We start from the raw sequence: 13,570 nt of genomic DNA, 5'->3' as shown, positions 1-13,570 counted from the left end.
CTTGTTGATTCTGTTGGCGTCTGCAGACCTGGAACTGAGGTTTTCACTGAACATAGCATACATGGCACGTGGCAAACACATGAAATTTGAAATATTAACATATTCAATGTCTCTGGTTGAGCAAGTAATTGTTTTCTTTTTGAGCTGGTTACAAGATAGGACAATGGTTGCCCTGGCTGAATCAGGTACCAGCTTTTGACGTATCCACAATTAAGATCAGGAATGCACTTAACATCAATAACCCAAATCAAATCCTGAATTAAGTTTTCTGGCCCAGTCTCCCTCCACAGTTCTCAAAAACTAGGAATTAATGCTTTGTCATTATTGCGTGGAGGACAGAAGTACTGACAGTGAACAAAACTCTGATTTTCAGAGATACTTCTGAATAAACAGTTGTACAAAGCCCCAAGACTGTAACTGATGCCACTGCAACCACCTCCAACATTGTGCATTAATACTCATGGAAGTTCCATGCTATTTTGTCTTTCACAGTCCTTTTCAACAATTGCTTTCAATAGAAAAGTTTTATTCTGAAGGATGATTTGAGGTACCTATTGTACAAAATACTTCTTGAACTGTTTCAAACATGATGTAAAACACTGCTCAAAACTCACTGAAAACTTCAACATGAGCCATTTTTATTAAGGTTTAATTCCATATATTTAGAATGTATCCTAGTCAAGCAGGCTATAAACAACATACACAAAATGCTGGAGGAACTGCTATCTCCAACGGGATCCCAACACCAAGCACATCTTTCCCTCCCCTCCCCAGTTTCTGCTTCTACAAGGATCACTCCCGACACAACTCCCTTGTTCATTTGTCTCTTCCCACTGATCTCCCTCCTGGTACTTACCCTTGCAAGCGGAACAAGTGCTACACCTGCCCCTACAGCTCTTCGCTCAACTTTCAGGACCCCAAACAATCCTTCCAGATGAGGCAAATCATCTGTGAGTCTGTTAGGGTCATCTACTGTGTCCGGTGCTCCTGCCGTGGCTTCTTATACATCGGTGAGACACGATACAGGTTGCAACACCACTTCGTTGAGCACCTACACTCCATCCACCAGAAAAAGCAGGATCTCCCAGTGGCTACTCATTTTAATTCCACTTCCCATTCCGACATGTCAATCCATGGTTTTCTCTACTGTCATGATGAGGCCATACTCAGGTTGGAGGATATTCCATCTGCGTAGCCTCCAAACTGATGGCATGAAAATCAATTCCCCCAACTTCCAGTAATGCCCATCCCCCACTTCACCATTCCCCGTTCCCATTTCCCTCTCACCTCATCTCCCTACCTGCCCATCACCTCCCTCTGATGCTCCTCCCCATTTTCTTTCTTCCATGGATTTCTGTCCTCTCCTATTAGATTCCCTCTTCTCCAGCTCTGTATCTCTTTCACCTATCAACTTCCCAGCTCTTTACTTCACCCCTGCCAATTTCACCTACCACCTCATGTTTCTTCCTCCCCTCCCGTCACCTTCTAAGTCTGACTCCTCATCTTTTTTCTTCTTCAGTCCTGATGAAGGGTCTCAGCCTGAAACGTCGACTGTGCTCTTTTCCATAGATGCTGTCTGACTTGCTGAGTTCCTCTAGAATTTTGTGTGTTTTGCTTGGATTTCCAGCATCTGCAGATTTTCACTTGTTTGCAAGTGGGCTATAAAATGAACTCTTATTTTGAACAATGTCACTCATCTTTAAAAATAATGTATACATGATTGGGTGGGAGGGAGCTAAGGGGCTTGCACTGTTGCTGGTGTGCTCTGTGAGCATGGTAGGCTTGTTATGTTGACACCAGAATGTATGGCGACATATAGCTGACCCCAGCACATCCTTAGGTTGTGTTAGCCGTTAATGCAAATAACACATTTCACTGTATTTTTCAATGTACATATGATAAGTAAATCAATCTCAATAAAATTACCATAAAAGATTATCTCAAGGTGAGAAATAAAAGATAGAACAACAAAAAGCAGGTGTTATTTACAGAGTGAGAAATACAGAGACCAGAACGTAACACTAATGCACAGAGGAACCCAGAGTGTTCTTGCACATTAGTCACCGAAGACAAACATGCAGTTATAGTGAACCATTAAGGTGGCAAGAAGACTTGCCTTTTCACGCAATTTTAAGAAAGGATGTCTTACTAAAACAGGGTCCTCATGAAACGAGACAAGGAGTACAATATGCTGTTCTAGTCTCCTTACCAAAGAAAGGATGTATTTGCCATAGGGAGTGCAGTAAAGAATGGGATAGCATCATTGCCATATGACAAGACATTAGGTCAACAAGGTTCTGCTTCCACAAGAGCCCTGCAGAATGAGAGGGGGTTTCATTGGTATAGATAAAATCTAACAGGCCTAGACAGACTGGATGTGGGGAAAATATTACTCCTGGCTGGGAATGCTATCAGAATCTAGGGAATCAGGGCAGGATAGTTAGGGCTGGGAGATATTTTTTCCATTGGGTAGTAGTGAACAGGAGGAATGTGTTATCATGGATGGTCGGAGAGGTTAACTGAATGTATATACTAAAAAAGGAGATAACATTCTGGCACAAAGGGCATAAGAGGAATGAAGAGAGAGCAGGAATAGGGTGGAAGACGTCTGTCATGTTTGGAATATACTGTACTGCTGTTGCAAAGGTGGACTTTCAAGGCATTTATACCCTGAGCATGTATGCCTATGACAATAAACGTGAAAAACCAAGAGAAAATCTGAAAATGCTGGAAATCGGAGCAACACACACAAAATGCTGGAGGAACTCAACAGGCCAGGCAGCATCTACGGAAAAAAAGTACAGTCGACGTTTCGGGCCAAGACCCTTCAGCAGGACTGAAGAAAAAAAGATGAGCAGTAGATTTATATGGGGGGGGGGAGAGAGGGAAGGGAGAAACAATAAACAAACTTGAATAATGGAGAAAGATCAAATGACGAAATGACCTACTCTTTTTTCTGTGATTTTATATTTCTATGTTTCAAAGAGCTTAGAGGCAAACTTGCTGAACATATTTAGAGCTAGAAAGATAAGAAATTACAAAAGACATCAGATTCAGATCAGATTCTTGACAGACACATTGATTCAGTTTTAGCAAGGTCTTATTGTTGATCTTATCTGTGAGATTGGAACAGGTTGGGCGTGTCTTTTCCCGAACTGAATCTAACTTATACCACTGCACGCTGGTGACTGAGCACATTTACAAGGAGCACTGTTGCAGGAAAGCAGCATCCATCATCAAGGACTCCCCACCATCCAGACCATTCTCGCTTCTCGCTGCCAGGTTCAGAAATAGTTATTACCCTTCATCCATCAGACTCCTGAACCAGCATGGGCATCTTCACTCATCACAACACTGAAACGATCACTGAACACGACCTACAGACTCACTTTCAAGGACTCTACAACTCGAGTTCTTAGTATTATTTATTATTATTATTCCTACTTGTTTCTTTTTGTATTGCACAGTTTGTCAGCCTATGCCTGTGTGTCATTTTTCAGTGATCCTAGAGTGCTTTGTTCTGCAGAGAATGCCTACGTGAAAATGAATCTCAAGGTAGTCCTTAGTGACATACAAGTACTTTGATACACATGCAAAATGCTGGAGGAACTCAGTGGCCAGGCAGCATCTATGGAAAAGTACCATAGATGCTGCCTGACCTGCTGAATTCTTCCAGCATTTTGCATGGGTTGCTTGGATTTCCAACATCTGCATATTTTCTCCTGTTTGTGAATTAAGTACTTTGATAATACATACATAATTGACTTACCATAGAAACTACAGCACAGAAACAGGCCCTCTGGCCCTTCTTGACCTTTAATTGCACAGAAAGCCCCAAATTATGTTTCTTATTGCAACAGTAACTGAACAGGTACAGGCAGAAGAAACCACAATGACCAAGTCAAATTACAGTCACTCAGCTTTCTTTACTAAATGTAAAACATTAACTTCCACACAGGCTCTTTCATATCAATCTAAACAAGTAAAATGACAAGCAAAATTGCAGATATGTATGATGACCTCTTCCTACCTGAATGTAGAATCAACCAATAGTTGCTACCCTAAGGGAGCCTATTCAGCCCATCACATTCTCTTAGCCCCAGTTAGTTTTGTTTTCCCTTACAGAGATATATTCATCTCCCTTCTGAACACTACAATTGCATCGTTGAGCACAATGCACAACTGAACACTTGAATTTCACCACTGTAACTATGCTATGGCTTCTCCACTAATGGGGATGAGTGAGATCTAACAACTACATATCATCTCTGTACAAGACTGAAAGTGTGATACCAGCTATCTACTCTACCTGTGCCTCTTATAATTTTCTAAACTTCTTTCTGGTCTCCCCTCAGCCTCCATTGCTCCAGAGAAAATAACACTAGTAAGTCCATTTTTTCCTCATAGCACCTGCCCTCTAACCCTGATAAATCTTTTCTGCACCCTCTCCAAAGACTCCACACTCTGAATGCTGCATGCAACTCCAGATACAACCTAACCAGAGTTTTATAAAAATGCAACATAACTTTCTAACTTTTCAACTCAACACCTTGACTAATAAACACAAGCATGCCACACCTTCTTTACCACCCCAAGAACTTATGCGGCCACTTTCAGGGAGGTATAGTCTTGGACACCAAGATCCCTCTGTACATCAACTTCCTGACTTTTCAATTCAACATCTCAACTAATAAAGGCAAGAATGCCACATGCCTTCTTTATCATCCCATAACTACTTTCAGGGAGCTATAGTCTTGGATCTCAAGATCCCTCTGTATATCAACACTGTTAAGAGTTCTGCTATTAACTGCGTATTTTTCCTTTACGTTTGATCTCCCAATGCTCAACACCTCATACTTGCCTGAATTTAATCCCATCTGTCATTTCTCTGCTCATATGTTAATGGAAGAACTGGTCTATATGCCACTTCTAGAATTATTGTCACATGAACTGAGATACAGTGAAAAGCTTGTCTTGCATACTATTCACACGGAACAAATCATTAGACAGTGCATTGAGGTAAAACAATAACAATATAGAACGCAGTGTGACAGCTACAGAGGAAGTGCAGATATGTATGGTTAGATGTCACCACCTATACAGATAAACACTTCTAATTTTTAAGTTCTGAACCACTCATGTACAGAGGTCATCCACAAAACCTTGTTCTGTTATTTGTTACCTTGTTTCTCAAACAAACTGACGGGCTAATTTCTGAAATAAATAGCATGTATTCTAAATTACTGCAGCCTGATTAAGAATTGGAATGAAACCCAACATTAATTTTGTTCCCATTAATCTCTCATCTTTCAAAGGTCATATTTTAGTTAGTATTCATTTCAAGTTACAGCAGTCAAATTAACTCTGGCAGAAAGTATAAATTTTCTATAATTAGATAATTGTTATTTAAAATACATTACAATTAATATTGGAATATGAGCACTTATATTCTGTGCTTGTATTCCTGCAAGACTTTGAGTCAATGATTAATCTTGTTTTAAACCTTTAGTTCTAAAGAAAAGCCAAAGCAACAAACAGCCATCCCATCTGAATAAAAACATTGACTTACCTCAGTGAACACAATGCTACAGACAAGAGGAAACTTTTCTTAAAACCTACAGAATGTAAACAATATCCTTCCAGCTCTTTCTGTCTGGGTACTTAAAATTTGCAACACCTTCCTTCATGTTGCCTAGCGTATTGAAATTTCACTTTGTTACAGTGTTATTAGTTACACTAGGGGTTCCCAAGCTTTTTTATGCATGGACTAATACCGTTAAGCAAGTGGTCCTTGAATTACACAGTTCCAGTAAAAATAGACGAAATGACAATTAAGAAATGAGGATATACATACAAGTCAGGATTGTGTACGACGGTTTTGACCTTAACGGTATTGAGTTCCTTGGATGCCATTTGAGATAGACTCATCTCATCCAAGTGGAGAGCATTCCATCACACTCTTTACTTGCATTTTGTGGGTGGTGGAACAGCTTCACTCACCATAGCTTCTCAGCCAGTTGCTATATTCATGCAACACACATCAAAGTTGCTGGTGAACACAGCAGGCCAGGCAGCATCTCTAGGAAGAGGTACAGTCAACATTTCAGGCCGAGACCCTTCGTCAGGAAGGTTTTGTGGATGAACTCAGTCCTGACGAAGGGTCTCAGCCTGAAACATCAGCTGTACCTCTTCCTAGAGATGCTGCCTGGCCTGCTGCATTCACCAGCAACTTTGATGTGTGTTGCTTGAATTTCTAGCATCTGCAGAATTCCTCATGGTTGCTATATTCATGCACCTGTTCTATTCAGTTTATGGTAAGTGGTGACCGCCTAGATTTTGATGATAAAAACCTGTCAATGATAATGCGAAAATATCAAAGGTGGGTGGTTACACTTTCTTGTTGGAGATGTTCATCTTACCAGCTGTGTGATGTGAATATTATTTGTCACTTATCAGCATATGTTTCAACAGCACTCATGTTTTGTCATCTGCAGCATGGACTACCTCATGAAGAGACAAGCTACAAATGGAATTCAATAACTGCAGAATAACAAACATCTTCACATCTTTCCTTATAATGCCAGGAATGTCACTGATGAAACAGTTAAAGACAGTTGAACCAAGTGCCTGATGAAGAGCCTCAGCCAGAAACATTAATTGTTCATTCCTCTCTATAAACATTGCATGACTTGCTGAGTTCCTCTAGCATTTTGTGTATTACAATACATGGCTGGGAAAAGTTTGCACTGCAGTCCTGTGGGTGCAATTTTTTCTGAACAAGTATAGAATTTGGAATATATGACCTTGTTTTTTTTAAATGCAGGCTTTTCTGCTCATCACTGCCTTTGAATATAAATAATCTAATTCTCAAACATATCTATTAAATCTTTCTTTAACATTTCTGTTCTCTATGAGCATAGCTTCTCCAGATACTTTATGCAGATGTACTATTGAGAATATTCTGAACAGTTGCATCATTGTCTGTCATAGTCATACTTTATGGATCCCGCGGGAAATTGGATTTCGTTACAGTTGCACCATAAATAATAAATAGTAATAGAACCATAAATAGTTAAATAGTAATATGTAAATTATGCCAGTAAATTATGAAATAAGTCCAGGACCAGCCTATTGGCTCAGGGTGTCTGACCCTCCAAGGGAGGAGTTGTAAAGTTTGATGGCCACAAGCAGGAATGGCTTCCTATGACGCTCAGTGTTGCAGTTCGGTGGAATGAGTCTCTGGCTGAATGTACTCCTGTGCCCACCCAGTACATTATGTAGTGGATGGGAGACATTGACCAAGATGGCATGCAACTTGGACAGCATCCTCCTTTCAGACACCACCCTGACAGAGTCCAGTACTGGTACAGTAATTCAAATACATCGGAGCATAAGCTGCTGCAAAGAATTGCAGACTTTGCCCAATTTATCAGAGACACATCCTTCCCCACTATTAGTACTATCCACTGGAGGATGCTGCCTCAAGAAAGCAACATCATCAAAGACTCCCAACGTCCAGGCAATACCACCTTCTCTCAGCTACCTATTTCCCTTTAACCACCCAGTTCTTGAACCAACCTGCAAAATCCTAATCACTACAATTTCGCAACACTCTGACCACTTTGCATGAAAATAGCCCTTATTTTTCCCCCAATAATGTTCTTGTAAAAATTGTATATAATGGACATTTGGTGTATGTTTTTCTTGAGAATGCTGTTCATATGATGCTACTTGCCTGTGGTAATGCTACAAGTATGCTTTTCATTGCATCCGTGCAGACATGTACCTGTGCATTTCATAATAAACTTGACTTTCATTGATCAGGTTTACTTCAGGTATTAAGTACAAGTTTAATATTAAGTGCTCATTAATTTTAACATCACCTTCAAATAACACCGAACTACAAGAGGGGCATTAAGTGTAAAAGCTGGGATGTCATCTTGCAGATTGATAAACTGGTAAATCCAGATTTGCAGTATTGTGTGCATTTCTGGCTTCTGCATTACAGGAGAGATATGGAGGCTTTGGAGAAGGTGCAAAAGAGGTTCATCAGAATGTTGCCTGCACTACAGAGTATTATCTATAAGGAAACGTTGGACCAAACTTGGATTGTTGTCTTTGGAGCAGCGGAGGCTAATTCTATCTGATAGAAGTTTATAAAATGATGAGAGGCATAGACAAAGTAAGAGTCTTTATCAAAGGTTGGAAATGTGAAATTTACAGGACATAGTTTGAAGGTGAGAAGAGGCAAGTTTAAAGGTCATTTACAAGGCAAGTTTTTCTTTACATAGAGCAGTAGATGTCAGAATCAGACATGATCACATTTAAGAGGCAGTGAGATGGGCACATGAACAGATGGGTTTGGAGGGATTATAGTCCATATGCAGACAGGTGGAACTTACTTTATGATTGGCATTTTGGGGGCTGAAGGGCATTTTTCTGTGCTGTACTTACTGTTTCATGTTCTGTAACTGTTCTGACGAAGGGTCTTTGAACTGAAATGCTAATACTTTTTCTCTTCCCACAGACACATCCCTACAGGCTGAGAATTTCTAGCATTGTGTTTATATTTCAGATTTGCACTTTTTCAAGTCAAGTCAAGTTTATTATCTTGTCATTTCGACCATAAGCTCCTGGTACAGTACACAGTAAAAACAAAACAACGGTCCTCCAGGACCCTGGCTTCTTCTTGGTTTTCACTTACATGATATAATTGACCTTAACGAACAAAACAAATCCTTGAGATAGAACACTCTGCTGATGATCTACTGCTTTTACAATCAGCACTAAATTCCTCAACAGCATGTACTTTGGCAGAAATGAATTATGAACCCAAGTAAAGTTAATGCATCAGTAAATGAAATGAATGAATCCTAGTAACTGAAAGATAAATCAATTTCTTTTCTTTATTTGAACTCCCAAAGTGCAAGATTGCCCTTATTAGCTTAGCTGAACTAATCATCACACCCATTCATAGAAACATAGAAAACAGAAAATAGGTGCAGGAGTAGGCCATTCAGCCCTTCGAGCCTGCACCGCCATTCAATATGATCATGGCTGATCATCCAACTCAGAACCCTGTACCTGCCTTTTCTCCATACCCCCTGATCCCTTTAGCCACAAGGGCCATATCTAACTCCCTCTTAAATATAGCCAGTGAACTGGCCTCAACTGTTTCCTGTGGCAGAGAATTCCACAGATCCACCACTCTCTGTGTGAAAGAAGTTTTTCCTCACCCTTCAAATGAGAAGGGTGTGACACGACAATTAATGAAACCGAACCAAATGAAATTATCTGGATTTGAGATAATTATGGAATTCCAGACGAGCAGACTCTGTCACTGAAGAATTACACTCTTCTTAAAAAATTCCAAGTCATGCAAACCAATGTCTCATTAGGGAGGAGGTACAGGAGCCTGAAAACACACACTCAATGTTTTAAAAACCGCCTCTTCCCATCTGGCATCAGTTTTTTGAACACTACCTCACTATTTTGCACTACTTATTCATTTTAAAATTCATCGTAACTCATAATTTTTTTATGTATTTGATTGTACTGCTGACACAAAACAAATTTCACAATATATGTCAGTGATAATAAACCTGATTCTGATATCCAAACTATGAATCATTCCTGCATTTTATCTGCCCAAGTCTTAACTGGTGTCTAAAAATATTTTCAACACAGGATAATGAATCTATGCAGCTTTGCAAAGGAAAATAAAATGAACATTTGAATTTTTAAAAAAAATACACATAGGTAGCTGGAAACTAATATAAACAGGAATGAATCAGATAGCTTTAATTTAGAGCTGGCACTTCGGAAAACAGGCAATTTTTTGGCAACAATTTCAGCCAAAAACCTTTACAGAATAGTTAATAAATCACAGCTTCTTCATGCATTGCTACTTAGCAAAAAATAGCAAAAATGAGAGGTAATCAAAGGAAGGCAAAATACAACTGATGATAGAAATCTGAGAAAAATGAAATATTGAAATTGTTGAGCAGGTCAGGCAGCATCTCTGGTAAGGAAAACAAAGATCCCATTTCAGACTCTTTATTAGAACTTGAACAACATTTTCTACCTTCTAACACAAGGAAAAAAATATATACTGTACACTCAATGGCCACTTTATTAGATACATCTGCCTGGTAATGCAAATATATAATCAATCAATCATGTGGCAGCAACTCAATGCATAAAAGCATACAGACATGGTCATCTTTGCGCAAGGCCAAAAGAGATGGGGGGAGATCTTAACTGGATTTTTTGCATCTGTATTTGCGCAGGAGATGGACACACAGTCTATAGAAGTGAGGCAAAGCAGTAGCGAGGTTATAGAATCCATACAGATTACAAAGGGGGAGGTGTTTGCTGTCTTGAGGCAAATTAAGGTGGATAACTCCCCAGGGCCTGACAAGGTGTTCCCTCAGACCTGTGGGAGACAAGTGCAGAAATTGCAGGGGCCTAGTAGAGACGTTTAAATCATCCTTAGCAACAGGTGAGGTACCCGAGAATCGGAGAATAGCTAAAGTTGTTCCGCTGTTTAAGAAGGGCTCTAAAAATAAATCAGGAAATTATAGGCTGGTGAGCCTGACATCAGCAGTGGGAAAGTTATTGGAAGGGACTGGATATAGGAATATTTGAATAAATAGGGACAGACTAGGGATAGTCAGCATAGCTTTGTGCGTAGTAGGTTGTGTGCAACAAATCTTAAGAGATTTTCATGGAAGTTACCAGGAAAGTTGAAGGCAAGGCAGTTGACATTGTCTACATGGACTTTAGCAAGGCATTTGACAAGGTCCCGCATGGGAGGTTGGTCAGGAAGGTTCAGTTGCTTGCCATTCAGGATGAGGTAGTAAATTGGATTAGACATTGGCTTTGAGGGAGAAGCCAGAACGTGGTAGCACGTGGTTGTCTCTCTGACTGGAGAGCCACAGGGATCAGTGCTGGATCTGTTGTTGTTTGTCATCTATATGAATAATCTGGATGATAATGCAGTTAACCGGATCAGCAAATTTGCAGATGACACCAAGATTGGGGATGTAGTGAACAGCTAAGAAAGCTAACAGAGTTTGCAGCTGGATCTGCATCAGCTGGAAAAATGAGTTGGAAAATGGCAGATGGAACTTAATGCAGACAAGTGTGAGGTGTTGCATTTCGGTAAAGCCAACCAGGACAGTGAACAGTAGGGCACTGAAGAATGCAGTAAAACAAAGGGATCTGGGAGTACCGGTAACTTATTGAAAGTGGTGGCACAGGTAGACAGGGTTGTAAAGAAAGCTTATGGCACCTTGGCCTTCATAAATCAAATTGTTGAGTAGAGGAGGTGGGATTTTATGTTGAATTTGAATAAGAAGTTGATGAGGCCTAATTTGGATTAATGTGTGCAGTTTTGGTCACCTATCTACAGGAAAGATGTAAATAAGGTTGAAGGATTACAGAAAAAATTTGCAAGGATGTTGCCATGACTGGAGGACTTGAGTTGAATAGGTTAGGACTTTATTCCTTAAAACGTAGAAGATTGAGGAGGAGATTTGATAGAGGTATACAAAATTATTAGAGGTATAGATAGGGTAAATGCAAGCAGATTTTTTCCACGGGGGGGGTGAGACTACAACTAGAGGTCATGGGTTAGGGTAAAAGGTGAGAAGTTTAAGGGAAGCACAAGGGGAAAGTTCTTCACTCAGAGGGTCATGAGAGTGTGAAATAAGCTGCCAGTGCAGGTCGTGCATGTGAGCTTGATTTCAACATTTTAAAAAAGTTTGAATAGGTACGTGGGGATGGATGGCTATGGTCTGGGTGCAGGTCAATGGAATTAGGCAGTTTTAATGGGTCAGCACAGACTATAAGAGCTAAAGGGCCTGGCCTGGTCTGTGCTGTACTTTCTGAGCTGACAGGAAGGTGACAGAAACTCAAATAACCACACGTAATCACAGTAGTGTACAGAAGAGCATCTCTGAACACATAATGCATTGAACCTTGAAGTGTATGGGCTACAGCAGCAGAAGAGCACAACCATACCTTTAGTGGCCACTGAGTGCATATACTCCCCAAGTGAAGACACAATCAGTTATCAATTTTAACTGCCTACTCTTCAGGAGAAAGCTGTGAACTCTGGGTTGTGGATAGTAAATTAACAGAAACATTAGTCTAAGACTCTGACCATGAGGTCTCAGCCCAACTATCAACCTAAAGCATATCCTGAAAAACAAGCAACACACACAAGATGCTGCAGGAACTCAGTAGGACAGGCAGCATCTACGGAAAAAAGTACAGTCGACGTTTCAGGCCCAGACCCTTCAGCAGGACTGGAGAAAAACAGATGAGGAGTAGATCTATAAGGTAGAGGAAGGGAGAGAGAAATACAAGGTGATAGGTGAAACTGGGGGGAGGAGAGATGAACTAAAGAGCTGGGAAGTTGGTTGGTGAAAGAGATGCATGGCTGGAGAAAGGGGAGTCTGATAGGAAGGAACAGAAAGCCATGGAAGAGAGAAAAGGAGGGAAGAGCACCAGAGGGAGGCGATGGGTAGGCAATTAGATAAAGTGAGAGAGGGAAAAGGGGTTGGGAAATGGTGGGGGTCCAATTTCCTGCATCTGCAGATTTTCTCTTGTTTGTGCCCCGAAAAACAAATAGCACCTCAAAAATTCTCACAAAAAGATATTTTCTCAAAAATTTAAACAGTAGAAAGGAGTGTGCAAAACAAAGGGGGAAAAGCCTTTTATTTAAAAATAACTTACATGACATTGTGGTCAGCTAGCCTGCCAAATGTGCATCTGGAATTCACCCAAGCAAGGCAGCTGTGAGGATTAGCATTTGAACCTTGCTACAACATTCACTGGCAAAGGTAGCAGCCTGGTTTTGTTTGCTTAGTATTGATAACCAATTTGAATATTCCTCAGTTAAGGTGTGGGGAGAATTTCATGCCTACAATCACAAAAAAAAACTACCACTTCACTAATGAGAACCAGGGATTTACGTATATCTCTGTTCTGTATCTCTGTAATGGCTATCTCTTGGCTGTACATGAAGAGGAAAGCAGGAGACTTATAAAATCTGACCAAAACAAAGTGAAATCTATTTTCTCAGGAGAAACAAAAGCCTATCATCACTGGTCTCCATGGGAACAGCAGTGAAATATGTTCCGTGCTGATGATCAGTTGAGGGATGCTTCCTACATGGCACACAGAGGGTGAAGTACCACTGTCATAAGGAGCACCTCAAGGAGACTGTATTATTTTGTTGCTTTTCAAGATAACTCAGAGAATTTGAAGAACATTGATTAAGAAAGAATCCCATTCCCATTAAAGACCAACACATCCCAAATATACCATGATTACTTCCTTGAATTATCAAGTCTGATGAAACCTGTTCTAACATGGTAATCCAGAGCGTGCATAATAGCTTTGATTCATATCTAACTGAAACGTATTTATTACAAAGGCAAAGATCACTCTTTAAAAGAAACCTCTGCAGCTACACAGCACACAAGACAGGCTTTATTTGGAACGACCACTGTGACTGAAACACTTTCAAGCTTTTTCAAAGACACATGAAACGCCAAACGAT

General features: G+C 40.3%; 1 protein-coding gene across 7 annotated transcripts in view; it reads right to left on the bottom strand.

Moving 5' to 3' along the window:
* Positions 1-13,570, bottom strand: part of helz (helicase with zinc finger) — a 343,256-nt gene that overhangs the window by 159,209 nt on the left and 170,477 nt on the right. The gene's annotated exons all lie outside the window — the stretch shown is intronic.

This window comes from Mobula birostris, chromosome 24, assembly GCF_030028105.1.
Source record: "Mobula birostris isolate sMobBir1 chromosome 24, sMobBir1.hap1, whole genome shotgun sequence".
Lineage (NCBI taxonomy): Eukaryota > Metazoa > Chordata > Chondrichthyes > Myliobatiformes > Myliobatidae > Mobula > Mobula birostris.
Note: the sequence above shows the minus strand (reverse complement) of the source record. Positions and strands in the feature narration are given on the sequence as shown.